Source organism: Arvicanthis niloticus, chromosome X (genome assembly GCF_011762505.2).
Source record: "Arvicanthis niloticus isolate mArvNil1 chromosome X, mArvNil1.pat.X, whole genome shotgun sequence".
NCBI lineage: Eukaryota > Metazoa > Chordata > Mammalia > Rodentia > Muridae > Arvicanthis > Arvicanthis niloticus.
Window position 1 is genome coordinate 60,099,041 of NC_047679.1, and position 18,332 is coordinate 60,117,372.

General features: G+C 38.1%; 1 protein-coding gene and 2 pseudogenes across 3 annotated transcripts in view; 2 read left to right on the forward strand and 1 right to left on the reverse strand.

Annotated features, from left to right (window-relative positions):
- The window catches only part of Gpr174 (G protein-coupled receptor 174), a 41,660-nt gene that overhangs the window by 18,402 nt on the left and 4,926 nt on the right, over positions 1–18,332 (forward strand). The window lies entirely within an intron of this gene.
- LOC117694988 (alpha-enolase pseudogene) lies at positions 457–2,293 on the reverse strand (annotated as a pseudogene).
- LOC117695322 (protein transport protein Sec61 subunit gamma pseudogene) lies at positions 4,566–4,814 on the forward strand (annotated as a pseudogene).

The following is an 18,332-nucleotide window of genomic DNA, read 5'->3' on the forward strand; positions in this document are numbered from 1 at the left end:
TGCCACCCTCTCCCAATAACTGATCATGTTCCTGTTTTCCCCTCCCCCTTCCACTTAGATCCCTGCCTTCCTCTGTAGCCCTTGATTGCTTTCTTCTCCCTTCCAAGTGGGATTGAAACGAGAAACCATTTTTTTCCTTATAGGTCACTAATGCTTTTATTTTACATGTAGAGCCACTGAAGAGTCTTGATTGTAGCCACCCTAAAGATTGCACTGAACACTAGCTTGGAAGTGTAGTGACAGAAACAGTGAAGGAGGTCAATCACATGATTACAAGGCTGGGATTTCCAGCAGGGATACAAGTGGTCATACTTGACTTCCAAAGTCTAAGGAAGCAGTGACATGGAAAGGACAACACTGGGATGGCTTTGAGCTACCTCTATGTCCTCGATGTCCTCTATCAGGGACAGTAAGATGCTAAGCGGCTGGTGGCTCCAAGGATCTCCAGCTCATGCTTTACAGGCACTTCCTGGAGCACTTGTTGGCAACCTTGACCTTACTGCCCTGCAATTCCTCAATTCTAAGAATTTGATTGTATCTGTCCAGGTCATCAGATTGGCAAGGGGCACCATTTTTCTTTTTGGGATATTATATTTACATTTCAGATTTTATCCCCTTACCCCATTCCCCCCACCACCCAGGAACCCCCTATCCCATTCCCTCTCCTCCTGCTTATATGAGGATGTGCCCCCACTTACCCCCCACTCCCACCCTCTCAGTGTTCAGCCTTCATGGGACCAAGGATCTCCTCTCCCACCTATGCCCGACAAGGCCATCCTCCCCTACATATACAGTTGAAGTCATGGGTCCCTCCCTATCTGCTCCCAGGCAGGTGGTTTAGACCCTGGGGAGCTCTGGTTGGTTGGTATTGTTGCTCTCCTCATGGGGCCACACACCCTTTCAGCTCCTTCAGTCTTTTCTCTAACTCTTCCATTGGGAACCCCTTGATCAGATCAGTGGTTAATTGTGAGCATCTGCCTCTGAATACATCAGACTCTGGCAGACCTCTAAGAAGACAGCTATATCAGGCTCTTGTCAGCATGCACTTCCTGACATCCACATCAGCGTCTACTTTTGGTGACTGCACATGGGATGGATACCCAGGTGGAATGGTCTCTAGACGGAAGGGGCACCATTCTTGATCTTCCTAGTGCAGAGCCTCACCATGAGGTCAGTGATCAAAGTACACTGAGTCTCCAAAGAGTGATGACCGTGACATCCCTACCATTGAACTTGGCTAGCTTGCATTCCTGCAGATGCTCAGTCACAGAGCTGATCTGGTTCACTTTGAACAGGAGGCAGTTGTAGGACTTCTTGCCTACAGTTTTGTCAATCTGCTTATGGATGGTTACTGTGAGATAATCCCCAACCATTTGGATGCATTTTACTAGCTGTGAACTTCTTCCAGGCTTCCCAGTTGTCCCAGACAAAGAGTGCTTCTATGGACATCACTGGATACTCCTGGATGAAGGACTTATACAAGTCAGTCAGCTAGTTGGGTATGATGTACTGGAATCATTAGAAAACTTGAAGTTCAGGTCATTCCTGCCAGATGTAGAACTCAGAAGCAGCCACATCAATTCCAATGACAATCTGGTCAGTGTAGCTAGCTGTCTTCAGCAGCTCTAGTCTTTCTTCAGGTTCTTAGGTAAAAATGCACACACATCACCCACATTGGTTTTATCTGCATTCTTCCCATATTTCTGCTTGATGACATGCTTCAGGTTGTGTTAAATCTCTGCTCCAATGAACATTGCTTCCCAGAAATAGGATATCCCATATGGAGGACCATATACTGATGCAAGGCCAGTTTGTTACCAGCATGAGAACTACTGTTGATCACACTGAAAGCTGGCACCGGCCTGATGACTTCCGGGTTGGCCAGCTAAATAAGTGATGTGATGGTAAAGGGGCACCTTGTTTTCCATGGCAGTAGCACTGCAGACAGCCAAGGACACTCCCAGGATGTCATTTGCACCAAATTTAGTTTTATTTTCAGTGCACTCCATCTCAATCATTACTTTGTCTTTCCCTTGTTCCACAAAATTCAGTTGTTTTTGCTAACCAGAGCAGGTGCAATAGTTTCATTGATTGTCTCAGTAGCCTTTGAGATACCCTTCCCTGTGTAGTACTTCTTAGGCTCCTAAAGCTCTATGATCTCATAGACACCAGTGGAGGCACCACTGGGCACAGCAGCTCAGAAGAGAACCATATAGGTATAGAGATCAACTTTAACAGTAGGATTGTCAACAGAGTCAAATCTTTCTCTGGCATGGATCTTGAGAATAGACATGGTGAATTTCTGGCTATCAAATCGTCATGCAATAAAGAAACAGAGGTTTGTGCAGACACTGGAGAAAGTGTTAAGGAAAGACGTGTATGCTGCAGTTCCTAAGCTGTTCTCAAAAAACTATTTTGAATGGAGAGTTAGATGAAATTCATGACAGAATGAAAATAAAAGTTAAAGTCATACAAAATCAGATATATCAGTATCAGTGGTCTTCTTTATAGGGCTTTCAAGGGGGGAGAGTTAAAATGCATTGCTATGAAATGTTAAAAGGAAAACATGGAACAGGATTATAAAAGTGGGATGGTAGATTGGAGCAAGAAATATAAGGAGGGTTAAATAACAACAGTATGGAATAGAAATGTTACCATTTTAGATAAATTTAGGGTTAGTAAATCTTTTAAATTATCTTAAGGTGGCTGTCTGTTTTAATTTTATGTAATCAATCAGTGAATGCTTATATAAATGATGACTGGAAAGATATAGAAATAAATCAATGCATCAGGGACCAATTATAGAAGAAATAATAGATGCATTTGACTACTGTTCATTGTAAAATCTAAAGATAGCCAATTTCTTAGATCTGGAATTACATGGTCACAGATATCATTGTTTAAATGATTCATTAAACCCCCAAACTCTATGTATCTAATATTTTCCTACCCAAATATATACCTAAGTTGGTAAGTACATTAATGCTGTATGAATTTAATTTTTCTTGTGGGCTGGAGGTGTCTTTAAAATGTTTAAAGGAAACAGGTAGAAATTTTAATGAACTTGACCTAAATAAGCCTCAAAATGTGACTTAGTTTTCCTTCTAGTGACATGGGTATCTAAAATTGACCCAATATTTCTAATAATAGACTTCACTGAAAATACTTCTTATTTTTGTTACATATTTTAGTTTAATAATCTCTTCTTTCCTTAGCTTCCCATTACTTATATTTAAGAGTAGAAAGCAATAAATTTATAAATAAGATGTAAGTGCCAAAATTATATACAAACCCACCTTAACCCATATTAAAATTCACAGGCTTACTGTGGTGTCTGGGAATTCTGAAGAACAATGGTATAGAGTTAAGTATTTAGCATATAGAAAAACTGAAGTAAGTAAGTAAATATTTGAACTAATAAAAAAGTATGCGTCCTAGCATACTTTGTGTTAGGATAATCTTGCATAGTGGAAACCTAGGACACCAGTAAGAGATCAAACTGAAAAAAATAGTGTCTCGGTGTTACATTTTCAGGTCTTTGTAGTGTAGCTTAAGGAGATATTTTAACTTGAATCTGATTTAACAAAAAAAAAAACCTATAGACATATGTCAGTTTAAAAAATAAGAATAAGAAATTTGTGTTATTTAACAAAACACAAGGGAAGCTGGGCTAACATACATGTCAAAATGTTGTCAACAGGACTGAAATATGAACATTGGTTCACTTCTGAAATCCTGTTGGGTATTATTGGATATATTATGCTTCAAAAATATAAAAAGGTCCATTTGCCAATGAGGGTTCTTTACTGTCTTGCTGTTCATCTTAGGTAGAAGAAGCCTTAAGTTATTTTATCAGATTTGAACTTGGGTGTTGAGGCCCAAGCTCGAGTCCCACGTTCGGGTGCCAAAAATGTCGCGGCCTGAGCAAAATGTTGAAGCCCGGGCTGCCCCACATTTGGGCGGCCACTGTATCCTGGCCCAAACTGTTGCTCCGGTCAGCGGGTCGGGGTTCAGCAAGAGAGAGAGAGTGAGGCCGGACTCGAAGAATGGAGACCAGACAGAATGTGTTTCAATCCCGTTTATTCTTCAGTCTCTCTTCCTTTAAGTGTCTCCTAAAAGTGTCTGCTCTGTCTGATGTGTCTGATGTCTGCCTCTGCCTTTTATATGTCTTACTTCTAAGCCACGCCTCTAAGTTACACCTTTAATCATGCCCTTAGGTCTTATCTCTAAATCTGATCTCTACACTTCTAAGTCATACTCTTAAATCACACACCTTTAATCTCACACACCTTTAATCTCACGCACCTTTAATCTCATGCACCTTTAATCTCAAGGTATCTAAACCAAGATTATCGGAGTGTGCTCAGCTGTTGTAGGCTATTGTAATCCAAGTCACATGTCAGGGTATATGGCTCAAGATGGCTGCAAAGCTGATAGCTGCTTTCTGCTAAAAGTCGGCCCCCAACACTTGGGATAGAAGTTTTTTCTATAAATACATCTGCAAAAGATTGGGAAGTCTCAATTTTTCTCCTAAAGCTATGTGTCTCTACCCTCTCGAACCGCCATCCCACAAACATGGATCAGGTAATGCAGTTTGTTGAGCCAAGTCAGCAGCTTGTAAAGGACTTGATTTGGCTGGTTAAAAGATGTACCAAACCCGACAGAAAAGAATTCCAGAAAATTGCCATGGCCAAAGCGATAGGATTTGCTATCATGGGATTCATTGGCTTCTTTGTGAAAGTGATCCATATCCCTATTAACAACATTATTGTGGGTGGCTGAGTCCTTTCTCACCATGGGTCAAGTGAACCAATCAGGGGGACAAGCTCATGAAGTAAAACCTTGCATGGAAAAAAACAGATTGGGAAGAAGACATTTTGTAGATTTCTTAGATATTTTTAATTCAACAAGACTTTATGAAAATAAGTTGTAATACATTTCATTTTAAAGCCAAACAATAGTACCAAACGGTACAGCCTTGACAATCCTCTCATTAGTTACCAGTGCCAACTTGTGTTAGATACTGAAATGATGAATTGCCTAAACTGTGCAAATGTCACAATCAATACCACTTATTGAAAAAGTGTTTAGTAAGAGAACATTATTCAATACATAGGTATTTAAAATTCCACAAAATATTGCATCAAATTCTAAGACCTGGCCTGAACCTAAGCAAAAATTGTGATAACATTTCTGATCCTTAAGATCCTTATGATTCTTGCCCTAAAGGAGAGAAACATTCCCATGTCTTTGAATTTAGTACCAGAATATCATTTGTGGGAACAAAAAAGAGAGTCATTTGTAAAGGACTCATCTGACATAGCTTATCACTAATTGATAAATTGTCAGATGCCTTCATATAAAAATTTATCAAAAATTTCAGTGAAGACCTACAGTTTTATTTGGTGGCTGATATTTTATATCTTCTTGTACTAATTACAGACCAGGAAAGGAATGGCACCTAAGTGAGTATGTCATTACCTGGTACTTGAAAAATCTTAAGTTTTCTTCATCTTACTTTTGTATCTTTCTTTGGAGATGAATTCAGAGCAGTGGGTCATAATTTTTGTTTGGCTCATTTTACCAGATTATAAATAAAGAAGAGTTGTCAGGGAGTACACCAGAATGATTTACTACTCCATGCTTCCACCTAAGCCAAGAGGAGGGTACTCCACAAGAACTATTACTGGTGCAAGACCAATCAAGAAATCTACTTATCTTCATTGCTTTTTGAGACAGTGTCTAATGTACCTGAGATTGTTCTCATATTCACAATTTTTGTGTGTCTATTTCTGAGTGCTAGAACCATAGACAGATAAGCCATATCTATCTTCCCACATTTACCTGTAATGTCACTCTAGTGACAGAAAACTGACTCTGAGAACAAAGAACTGATAAACAAACAAACAAACAACAAATTTGATTTGCTTTTACTACTACTTAGGGGGATAATGCTGCCAGAGGAGTGTAGGATCACAATGCTGTTTTCTGGCATTTTTGTCACCTCCAAAGGAGCCCAAGTGTTTTATGTTAGTTACTTTTCTATTGTAATAAACAACCATGACCTAGGCAACTTATAAAAGAAATCATTTAATAGGGCTTATAATTTCAGAGAGATAGAGCATGTGATGGCAGAATAAAGGCATGGCAGTAGAAACAGCTGAGAGCTCATATCTTAAAACAGGAAACAGGAGGCTAGAGACCAAGTATTCAAGCATATGAGCCTATGGGGGCCATTCACTGAAGGCTTGTTTTCTGAAGTGTGTTCAACTAGAATCTGAAATCATGGAAAACTTGATAGAAGATTACAAAGTAACTAACTAGAATCCTTTCCTCTTGGAATATTAGAGAAGGCTTACCAAAAAGATCCAGAAAATTACTTCCAGTCCAGCAGAAGGCAAAGCCATGTCACTTGGGGAAACTGAAGCTCATTTAAAATGACAGCATTCTGTGTTATATAAAATTATTATCTGTTATTGAAAATACAAAATGATGAGATCTTCATATTTTAGATTAATTGTCATGATCTTGGGATATCATTTTCCCATGGAAATTTTAAGTGTTATTACTGAACAGTAAATATTTTGTTGTTGTCAGTGACATTTAATATTTTAAAGCTTAAACCTTAAGTCATTTTCCATGAACATTCTGAAATAGCTGAAGATCTTGATGTCTGTTTAGAGTAGTAGTTCTCAGTCTTCTTAATGCTGTAACCCTTAATACTGTTCATCATGTTGTGGTGACCCCCAACCACAAAATCCTAAATATAATTTTGCTACTGTTATGAATAAAAATGTGAGTATCTGATATTCAACCCCCGTGAAAGTATCATTTGATCCCCAAAGGGATTGCAACTTACAGGTTAAGACCACTGGCTTAGAGACTTCTCTATTATTCTTTGCTGTTAAAAACAAAATGCTATAGGATTTGGATAATATGAAAGGAACCCAGATATAAATAAACCACAAATATCAATAGAAGAGAAAACTCACTAAGCAAAAGACTAGGCTATGCTGATGTAGTAAATGAGCTGAGAAGAAAAGGCTGCAAAAGCTTCGGGACCTATTACATAGACTCCAGAAGTTGTGAGTATGTGGAGGTATTGACATTCCTTTGAGAAAGTTGTCAGGTTTGAATTCTTCACTCCAGTTCCTAAAGGTGGGAGTCTGACATTTCCAGCCTAAATGTTTTCCAGAGAGCAGACATCTTATCCTTACAGAGAAGGAAGATTGAGCCCTAGTCAACAAATAGGAAATATTTTTATTTTTCTTTTACTGAAGGAAGGCTTTTAGTCCCTTAAAAATCACACCATGTAGGTAGCCACCTACACACAAATCATGGCCAATCCTCTGGTGAGGCCCTGGGGACTGGTTTTCTTTTCCACTCCACCCTTGCTCTTTCTACCAGACCCCATAAGGTTGGTTTACTCCTTTACTTTCACAGGCTATTAATCCTGCGGAGCAGTGGATAGGGCACACACTCAAAGAGAAAATTTTGAGAAGGATGGCAAAAAAGTGAAAAGGGCCAGAAGGATGTGATTATCTTGGACGTTAGTTTATTTTATGTAAGCTTGGAAGCTCATAACTTTCCTGTAAAAAAAAATCCCCTCTTCTTGTCCAAATGCTCATGTCTGGTCTGAGGCACAAGGTGAACATTCAGAAAAGCTGAGGAAAATCCCCACAGCCGTGTCAGCACCAAGAACAGGAAATGCATACAGTTTTCCCCACTGCAATGTAACTTGTGATCGCCTCATTGCTGCTACCAAGTAAAAATATGCAAACTTTAATGTGTAAAAAGGAACTTTGTAGAATAGTGGCTTGTCCTCTAAAAGAAAAGAGTTGGAATACACAAATACAGAGTGGCAAATCCATAAGGCACTGGATAACTGTATTTGGACTGACTAGTTTTAAATAGTTTCTTTGGTATTTCAGAGTTCCACTTAAAACCCAGTTAATACTTGAACTAGTGTTTTAATCTTGCATCTATATAAAACTTCTTGAGTTCCATTAGGAATGAACTCTTCAGTTAAACAATGGTGAATTAATGGAAGTTTATCTAATTTTGTACAAAAGATTACAGTATGTGAGTAACATAAAAGTGGTTCTTACCATTAGACTATCATTTGCTTTAGATGCTCAATAAATGTATTTGAATCTGAGATTCAGATACATATAGCTGGGCCTTGAAGGATAGACGAAATATCAATACATGTATATGGACCAGAGATAGAGCAATTTAAACCAAGTGATAGTCAAGAATCTGGGAGAAAGAGAAAGGGACAGTTTTCTAAACAACTTGACTCTGGGCTTTAAGTTATTGCTTTTTTACACTCAAAGTACATTCTCAAATTTGTGTGTACATTGAACTTGCTAAAATTCTTTTGACTTTGTGGCAATTATTGTTCAATTCATCAGGAATATATACTTCAAGCGCACACTCTAGTTATCCTAGGGATCAGAGTTTTAGAGCCTTGACTAGAAAAAAAATCAGAAATAATAAAGATAGATTAGCAAAACAATGAGAAACTCTTAGAGAACAACTGGCTTTATCATTTTTATGGATAGAGGAGACAAGAATTCTGGCATTGGCATAAGTATTGTAAGTATTGTTAAGTATTGTGCTCACTACAGGCTTGAAAAGTCTTTGGGATTGTCCATCCTCCATACAATTGATATGTATGTACTACTCTCCAAAATATAAAGTAATTGCAAACTAGTATGTCTAAGGCAATGGCATTGTGACTTGGCTTTATTCACTAGTGATGTGAGGCTGAGTGACTCTTTTCATACTGTCTCCAAGTAATTGAGATAATGTCTATAGTCAAGGAACAGGATACATTGTCGGCTGGAGAGGAAATGGCCCTCAAATCTTAGCAGAGACATTTGAACTCATTTACACTCATCTAAATGAAGGATGGTAACGTTCACAATAACTGTTTGCCTGTATACATCCTTCCTTTTTCATTGAGTTCAACTGTAGGAGTCTCATAGAAGTTGTTGAAGCTTCTAGAAAAGGCACCCTGCCCGAAAACATTTCTTTATAAGAAAAAAGTCTGAGTGGAACATCTAGTAGGCCTGACAAAATTTAGTGAATTCCCTAGGAGAAATAACCACAAAATACTTTCCCCAAAGTATTTGCTTACCACCATGCAGCAGTTACCAGACAGCTCTTGCAGGGAATTTGTGAGATATTTGACTTCAAAATTTTTTTCAGAAATCAAGACATATTTTTGGCTCCTACTGATCAAAATCTATAACAAATTGTTTTGCTCTCTTCACCCTAGGGTTTATGATCGCTCATATATCATAATATTAAAAGTATCTCCTATACAGCTGCACACAGCTGTTCAGTTTCACATAGTTTGCAGGTATTTGCAGGAAGTCTATTTTATTGTAGCCTATTAGTATGCATCTAACCAGAACTCTAAAATAAAATTGGCTTTTGAGCAAGCAGTTGCCTATAACTTGGAATTAGGTGTTTTGTTGGTTTGTTTATTGTTGTTTGGTTAATTTATTTGTTTTTAGTTGTTGTTTTGCAAAACTCCATACCCCCAAATAGCATCTCTATTGATAGTACGTCTCAAAGATTACAAATAAATGATTTGATTAGCTTGTATTTTATAATTTGCATTCTTAAAATGTAGTCACAAATTTTCACAGGGAGAAGTGTTACAGTATGACCTAATATATTCTCAGAAAATAACATCTTGAGTCTCACCAAAATGATACACAAAGCTTTCCTTAATATTCTTTTTTTTCTTTTTCTTTTTTTATTGGATATTTTATTTACATTTCAGATGCCATCCCCTTTCCCCATTTCCCCTCCCTAGAAAACTCCTATCCCATACCCCCTTCTCCTTTTTGCTTTTATACATTTTTTTAATGTTAACCAATGGCTTTATAAATTTGGTAATGCTCAATATCAATCAGAAGTGTAACCTAATACCTAATAGGCAATCTAGATATATCAACTATCTTTGACTGGCGGAGACATGTAAACATCTGCCTCCATGTCTGGCCCCCTCTCTCTTTCTCTCTCATCACCTAGCTCCTCCTCTCCTTCTCCTTCTCCTCTCCTTACTTCTCCTCTCCTTACTCCTCCCACCTTAGCTCCTCCTACATATCACCCTTCCTGTTAAAATAAAACTTTTCTCTCAAAACACAGTTAGAGCATAACTATACCAATTTATGTCAGTAAAGTGTAGGATAGACCTAATACGCAGTCCATCATTTTGTTGACTAACCAGAACCTCTGTCATCTCTCCTAAATAAAAGACTTAGTTCTGAACCTGGCTTTTTTTTTTTTTTTTTCTTGGCTTTAGAATGAATGTCAGCTGAAAACCATCCTCTCAAATCTTTTCTCTCAAAGTAAATAGCAAGAATTGGCTATGAGACTATAAGTTTTCAACCCCATCAGAAATCCAGAATGACTGAGTTAACTGAGATTATGGGAAGCACAAAGCATAGCTTCTAAAACATAGCCAATTTATAGAGACCGCTGAACACCTGGACAGTCCCTATACTACAGAACTTTGGAGCATCTGATCTTTAGCCTTCTGGCCCAGGATCATCTGACAGACCTAGTAATGCAGAATTATTAAGGGCTGATTACTCTGTCTTGGCAGATATAATCAGTTGACTATTCTGCAAGTGTGTCCTTTTATGGACAGTGATTTGTCTGTAGATGAAAAGATGCAATTCTTGCCTAGTGGCTGACTCACCACAATTGGAATAACTCCAAAGATGCTCAATTTCTTCTTAGAATCCAAGACAGGAAGCTGTCAGGAGCAGACAGGTATCTAATCAAAATGAACATTAATACAGAAATGTTTGTCACGTCAATTCTGTGGATTTCTGATGTTTTGAAAACCAACTATTTCTGTAAGGCAATCTGGACTGTTGTCTGTTAACTCCACTCAGCTATTTCTAAAGAAAATATAGAAAACACCATAACAATAAACTCAAAGCTATGAATTTGCTATAGGCCCTTAACTCACAGGCTAACCATTTCAAATAAGTTAAAAAAGTTAAAAAAGGACTGGGTCTAAGCCTTGTATTTTTAAATGTGTTATACAGGCTCAATGCCTATGATAGTAACAATATTCATCTCACTTTTATATTAATAAGAAGCCCATACCAATAAAAACCTTAAATTTGAAATCAAAGTAAATTTGGTACCATTTAAGAAATTATAATTTCATCTTAATAACAATTATACATATTTCTACCAGTAGGTTATGGCTATGCAATAAATTCTAGATACTCCTCCCTGTCCCACCAAAACAACTACTTTCCCTAGAAAGACAGCCCAATATTAACCATCTCAGTCCCCAAGCCCAGGGAATAGGGGCGCCAACTCTTCATTACCTTCTTCAAGCTGATTATGGGTGTTGAGATATTAGAAGAGGGGCAGGGGGAAGAGTAAATTGATAAGCCTCTGACACTGTGTTTTCACTGCATCCAGCTGGAATTCCAGGGCATCAGAGGTTCAAGCAGGTCTGCTCAGCTTGCCTGATGAGTAGATACACCAAGGCTATGTATTCTGCAATATACAATTCTCAAAACAAATTTTAGTACCAAAATAATTGTTTGCTTGAATTCTGAAATCTAGTCTTCTGGCAGCCTGCCTCTGTCATGTCTAATTCATATAATTCTGGGAGTTTCTATGAGGGTGTGCTCCCACCATCCTCCCATTTTTGTCTTCCTGCTCTCAAATTTCCCAACATCAGGGAATCCAAACTTTTGGGCACTTAGGCCCTCCACTTCCACCGATGCCTAACCCCTTACCCGATTTCCAAACTCCAATTACTATAAGGGTGTGCTCCCACCATCCTCTCATTCCTGCCTCACTGCTCTTGCAATTCCCAACACTAGGGAATCCAAACTTTCAGGTACCAAGGCTGTCCACTTTCACTGATACCTGGCAAGGCCACCCTCAACTACCTATACAGGTGGAGGCATGAGTCCCCCGTGTGTTCTCAGGCTGGAGATTTTAGAATGGCTACTCCAATTTGTTTCTTAGGACCATTTGCTTGAAAAAATTGTTTTCCAGCCATTTACTCTAAGTTAGAGTCTGTCTTTGCACTGAGATGGGTTTCCTGTATGCAGCCAAATGCTGGGTCCCGTTCATGTATCCAGTCCATTAGCCTATGTCTTTTAATTGGGGAACTGAATCCATTGATGTTAAGAGATATTAAGGAATAGTGATTGTTGCTTCCTGTTATTTTTGGTATTAGAGGTGAAGTTATCTTTGTGTGGCTGTCTTCTTTTGGATTTGTTGGAAGAAGGTTACTTTCTTGCTCTTTCTAGGGTATAATTTTCTTGCTTGTACTGGAGCTTTCCCACTAGTATCCTTTGTAATGCTGGGTTTGTGGAAAGATATTGTGTAAATTTGGTTTTGTCATGGAATATCTTGATTTAGCCACCCATGTTAATTGAGAGTTTTGCTGGGTATAGTAGCCTGGGCTGGCATTTGTGTTCTCTTAAGGTCTGTATGACATCTGTCCAGCATCTTCTAGCTTTAATAGTATCTGGTGAGAAGTCTGGTGTAATTCTGATAGCTCTGCCTTTATATGTTGCTTAGCCGTTCTCCCTTACTGCATTTAATATTCTTTCTTTGTTTTGTGCACTTGGTGTTTTGATTATTATGTGACGGGAGGTATTTCTTTTCTGGTCTAATCTATTTGGCGTTCTATAGGCTTCTTGTATGTTTATGGGCATCTCTTTCTTTAGATTAGGGAAGTTTTCTTCTATAATTTTGTTGAAGACATTTATTGGCCCTTTAATTTGGGAATCTTCACTTTCATCTATACCTATTATCCTTAGGTTTGGCCTTCTCATTGTATCCTGGATTTCCTGGGTATTTTGTGTTAAGACCTTCTTGCATTTTGCATTTTCTTTGACAGTTGTGTTGATATTTTCTATGGTATCTTCTGCACCTGAGATTCTCTCTTCTATCTCTTGTATTCTGTTGGTGATGCTTGTGTCTATGACTCCTGACTTCTTTCCTAGGTTTTCTATCTCCAGGGTAGTCTCCCTTTGTGATTTCTTTATTGTTTCTACTTCCATTTTTATGTCCTGGATGGTTTTGTTCAATTCCTTCACCTGTTTGGTTGTGTTCTCTTATAATTCTTTAAGAGATTTTTGTGTTTCCTCTTTAAGGGCTTCTACCTGTTTACCTGTGTTCTCCTCAAATTGTTTGAGAGTGTTATTTATGTCCTTCTTAAAGTCCTCTATCATCATCATTAGAAGTGATTTTAAATCTGAATCTTGCTTTCCTGGTGATATGGGGAATTCAGGACTTTCTAGTGTGGGAGAACTAGGTTCTAATGATGCCAAGTACCCTGGGTTATTGATGCTTATGTTCGTGCGCTTGCCTCTTGCCATCTGTATCTCCTTAGTGTTACCTGCCTTGTCCCTGACTGGAGCCTGTCTTTCCTATTATCTTGGTTGTATCAGAACTTTGTGGGGTGGGTGTAACTACTGGGGTAAGCACTGGGTCCCAAAATCTGCTCAGTGCTCAAGTACAGACAGGATGCTACCCAGGTTAGAACTCTGGGAGCCCCGTTTCCTCTGGGTTCTTAGAGATTGGGGCAGAGCTGCCACCCAAGATCTGTTCAGTGTTCTGGTCAGACCAGAGGGAACCAGTGCTCCGGGCCGGGAGTGACTTCCTGGGTCCTTGTGGGTCCCAGTTACTCCCTGTTTGGGGTGGGCCTTGCTCCCTTTCCTTGATATTCATTTGAAGCAAGATTCACCTAGATAAGTAAACAAAGACACAGTATAGCTGAAACAAGCATTCTCATGGAACATCAGCAAAATTCAGCAAATCTTCATGTTATATAAACATAAATATATACTAATTCCCATCAATAGCTTTAGGAAATATTTTTGACCAACATATACTGGAAACTTAACACAGTGATTTTGGGGTTTTTTATCTTTTCCTCTCCCAACCCCCCATTTTTGAAAAGTTTGACATAGTATTTCAAATAAATCTCTCATAGCATAATTGTCCTCTGAGAGGCTCTGTCCAGGAGCTGACTGAAACAGATGTAGATACTCACAGGCAAACATTGTACAGAGGTCAGGGACCCTAATGGAAGAGTTGGGGGAAGGATTGAAGTCTCTGAAGGGAATAGGAACCCCACAGGAAGACCAACAGTGTCAACTACCCTGGACCTCTGGGAGCTCTCAGAGACTGATCCTCCAACTGAAGAACACATATGGCTGGAACGAGGCCCCTGGCACATAATTAACAGCAGTGCAGCTCAGTCTCCATGTGGACCCCCAACAACTAGAGCAGATGATATCCCTAAAGCTGTAGCCTAACTGTGGCATTTGTGCCCCAACAGGGTTGACTGGGCTGGCCTCAGTGGGAGAGGATGCACCTACTCTGGCAGAGACTTGGTGCACCAGAGTCTGAGAATACCAGGGTGGGGCACCCTCTCAGAGGGTAAGGGCAATGGAGATGGGAGAGGGTTGCTGTGAGTGAAGACCAGGAATGGGCAGTGTTTGAGATGTAAATAAATAAATAAATATTAAAAAATAAAGTCAGGGTATGTTCAGGTATCTGCTACACTATGGATTCAGTATGATTTCAGGATTGACCTTTTCCCTGGGGAAGACCACCTGTTCCACCTCCAACTTTTCTCAGTTGCCTGTAGTTCTCTATGTAGGGTTGAAGCTTCACAGGCTTTTCTCAATCCAGTTTTCCATGTGCATTGATGTTGTCCTTGTTCAGCTCATGCATGGGTGTTCATGTTGATGCGAATTTAAAGGTATAGCTTCTGGCATTACTAACAGACACAATCTCACAGTTTCCCTGATCTTTTGGCTCATATATTTCATCACCCTCTTTTATAGTGTTCCCTGAGCTTTATGTATGGAAGTGTTTTGTAAATGGATCTACAAGGCCTGGGCTCGACACTCTGCATTTTGATGGGATATGGTTTTCTGTAGATCTCTGTCTGTTGCAAAGATTTTTCCTTAATAAGGGGTGAAGACTATACTTAATTGTGGTTTTGATGGCAAATGTTTATAGATTTTGTGCAGGAGTATGCTGGTTTAGTAAGTTAGTAAATTGTAGATTCTCCTCTAATACATGGCTCCTCTCTTACATGCTTTAATTATCTATGGTCATATCCTTACACACTGTATAGTGACATTTATTCCTTTCCACCATATTTTAATATTCAAGAAGAGAAAGGCCACACACTTTTTTTCACTATCTATGTTCCTAGTACAAAGTATGATTCCTCAAAAACTGTAGCTGAGTAAATATTGGCCCAGTAAATATTTGATGAATATACCAAGCGAGGTTCTGAGAATCTAAAGGACTGAAAGGAATACAAGACCCAACCCATGACTTCAAGGAGTTTCTGAGTTAATTGAGGTAGTGTATAATGTGCAGAAGGACAAGAGCATAAACAATGCACACATAAATAGCAAAAGGAAGAGGAAGTTGGGTTATTGGAATATTTCAGGAAGAACAGGAAACTCAAGAAAGTTGGAAAAATAGAAAGCAAAAAAGCAAAAGAAGAAGAAAGGAAGGAACAAAAAAGGAAAGAAAGGAAGGAAGGAAGGAAAGAAAGAAGGAAGGAAGGAAGGAAGGAAGGAAGGAAGGAAGGAAGGAAGGAAGAAAAGAAAGAAGGAAGGAAGGAAAGAAGGAAGGAAGGGTTAGTGGGCAAAGAGATGCTGTAGGTTAAGACAACATCACTATTGTTTCCACCTGTGAAAATTAGGAAGGTGATTTGAAGAGTATGAATTTTGCTAAAATGGAGTATTTGTCCAGCTAGAAAAAAAAGGCAGATTAACTTTAGAAAGGTACATGGCACTGTTATTAAGGTAACCCTTTACTACCATTCTATACAGCTTCTGATTTGTAGATATACATCTTAATTTAAAGAGGTAACCTAGAAAAAAATAATGAAACCCTTATGTACAATGGAACAGAATAAAAATGGAGAAGAAAAATTTATAAAGACATAAACTAGGGTAGAAAATGCAAAATTTATAATGTGGTGGTAACAAGAATGCATGGAAGTAATAAGAATGCCCTTGCAGAAAATAGTCACCTAACCTAAGTAATGTTTATTGAACACTTATTGGATACTACATTTATCACTTATATTAGCAGAGTAAACTCTCATACTTACTCTCCACATTTGGTACAATGATTGTTGTCATTTTTAATGTACACAAGCTCATGCTCTATGGTAACTGTGTCTGACTTCATATTTTACTTAACATACTTTTCCTCCTGATCAAGCAGTTTTGTTGCAAATGGCAAAACTTCCTTATTTTCAAGGGCTGAGTAATATTCAGTTGTGTGCATGCACAGATGATTGTTTAAATATTCATTGTTGATGGCTATATGTTTGATTCTGTATGTGGTCTAAAAGGAATGACAGTAAAATAAATATGGGGTAAAGCAGTTTTGTTAAAATATTGATTTCATTTATTTTAGATATATAACACATAGGAGGGATATTGAATGATGTGCAGTTCTATTTTTAATATATGTATTTTTAGAAAATACAATCCTCTTTTTTGTAGAGTGACATCAATTTATATTCCTTCAATATGGTAGGAAAAAAACTCCCTTTTCTTTACACCTTCATTACCACTTGCTTTCTTTTGAATTGTAAAAAGCTCTTTGTAAGAGTTTGAGCGATATTTCACCGGTAGTTTAAATTTTTATTACTCTGGTGATTTGTGATGTTTGCACCTTTTCTTACACCTCTATTCTGCCATCTAAATTTCTCTGTCACTTAATTACAATCACCACATGTGAATATATTTTGAAGATACTATTTGTTTTCAGAGTTGGTCAGTTTTGTTAATACCTCTTCCAATATCCATGCTATTTTTTAACATTAATATGTAAAGGTTATAATGCCAAGTTTCTATATCTTCTTCATTTGAGAAATACCAAATAGTCAACATCTTCAAAATGAATGTCTTTCATATAAAGTGAGACCCACATTTTTAGGCAAAACATGATATTTTACTTACCAGGAGGTTTACTTACCAGGCAAAATAACAACAATAATTCCTTCAAGGGCTGAATCATGCACACTTCAAACCACATGGAGTTGATAATCCAAAGCAGGATGTTTCATAATTCTCTTTTCATTTTTATTCTTCCCACGTATCTTTAAAGTTGGTTAAATCCTTCTAGATTTCAGCAGCCTTGAGGCAATGATCCAAGTCCCTAAGCTAAAATTTGTTTACCTCAAAAGAAGGGTCATTGGCCCAGCTGAGTCAGCCTTTGGGGGATTTGATTCTCTGTTCTGATGCTCTGCTCTCTTGTCTTGGATAATTAAGAGGTGACTAAATGGCCCATGTAAATGGAAATATTTAAAGAGAGGCTGGTTGCCCACTTATTTTCACAACATCTGGGAAGGATTTGGATCAAATCACTGGCCTCTAAATGATGCTTCAATGACAAAAGCAATGCTGACTGTATGGGAAGCTTTGTGAAAATAGAATTTTCTGGCCTTACCTAAAACATGTTGAATCAAAATCTCTAGAGGAAACACCTGGAAAGCTGTATTAATTTTTTACTGTTGTTGTTTTAAAGAAAAAGTCTTCACATGGATCTGAAGATCCCTTATGTTTGGGAAATACTGGTGGAAATCAGAGTTTCCAAAGACTTAACTGAGTTTAATTGTTAAAATACAGGTCCTGAGGGAGGGGCTGAGATTCTTCTGAATTTCTAACAGGCTCCCATACTTGTTGGCTTAGATATTTTTTTGCAACAAAGTGCTGGATTATTTTTCAAGTCCCTTCTAGTTTTACTTTTCTTCACTTTATAAAACAGTGGTTTTCAACTTTCTTAATGCTACAACCCTTTAATACAGTTCCTCATGTTTTGGTGACCCTCCAACCACAAAATTATTTTTGTTGCTGCTTCATAAATATAATTTTACTACTGTTATGGATCATAATATAAATTTCTGGTGGTCTCAGACAAACTCAGTTAAAGGGTTGTATGACCTCCAAAGAGCTTTTTATCCATGGCTTGGGAACTGCTGTTATAGAACCTGTAGCATATTAATCCTCACTCACATCAAAATTCTGTTAAAACTAATGCATTTTTATACATATGCTTTAATACACACACACACACACACACACACACACACACACACACACTGGATTTTGATCATACACATACACAACTCCATCCCACCTTCTCCAGGCCTCCTCCATATGGCTCCCTCACAACTTTGTCACATTCTGTTTTGGTTTGTTTGTTTATTTTTAAATAATCCACTGAGTTCATTGCAATATGCCCATATGTGTATGTGTTTGGAGCTTCCACTGGAGGAA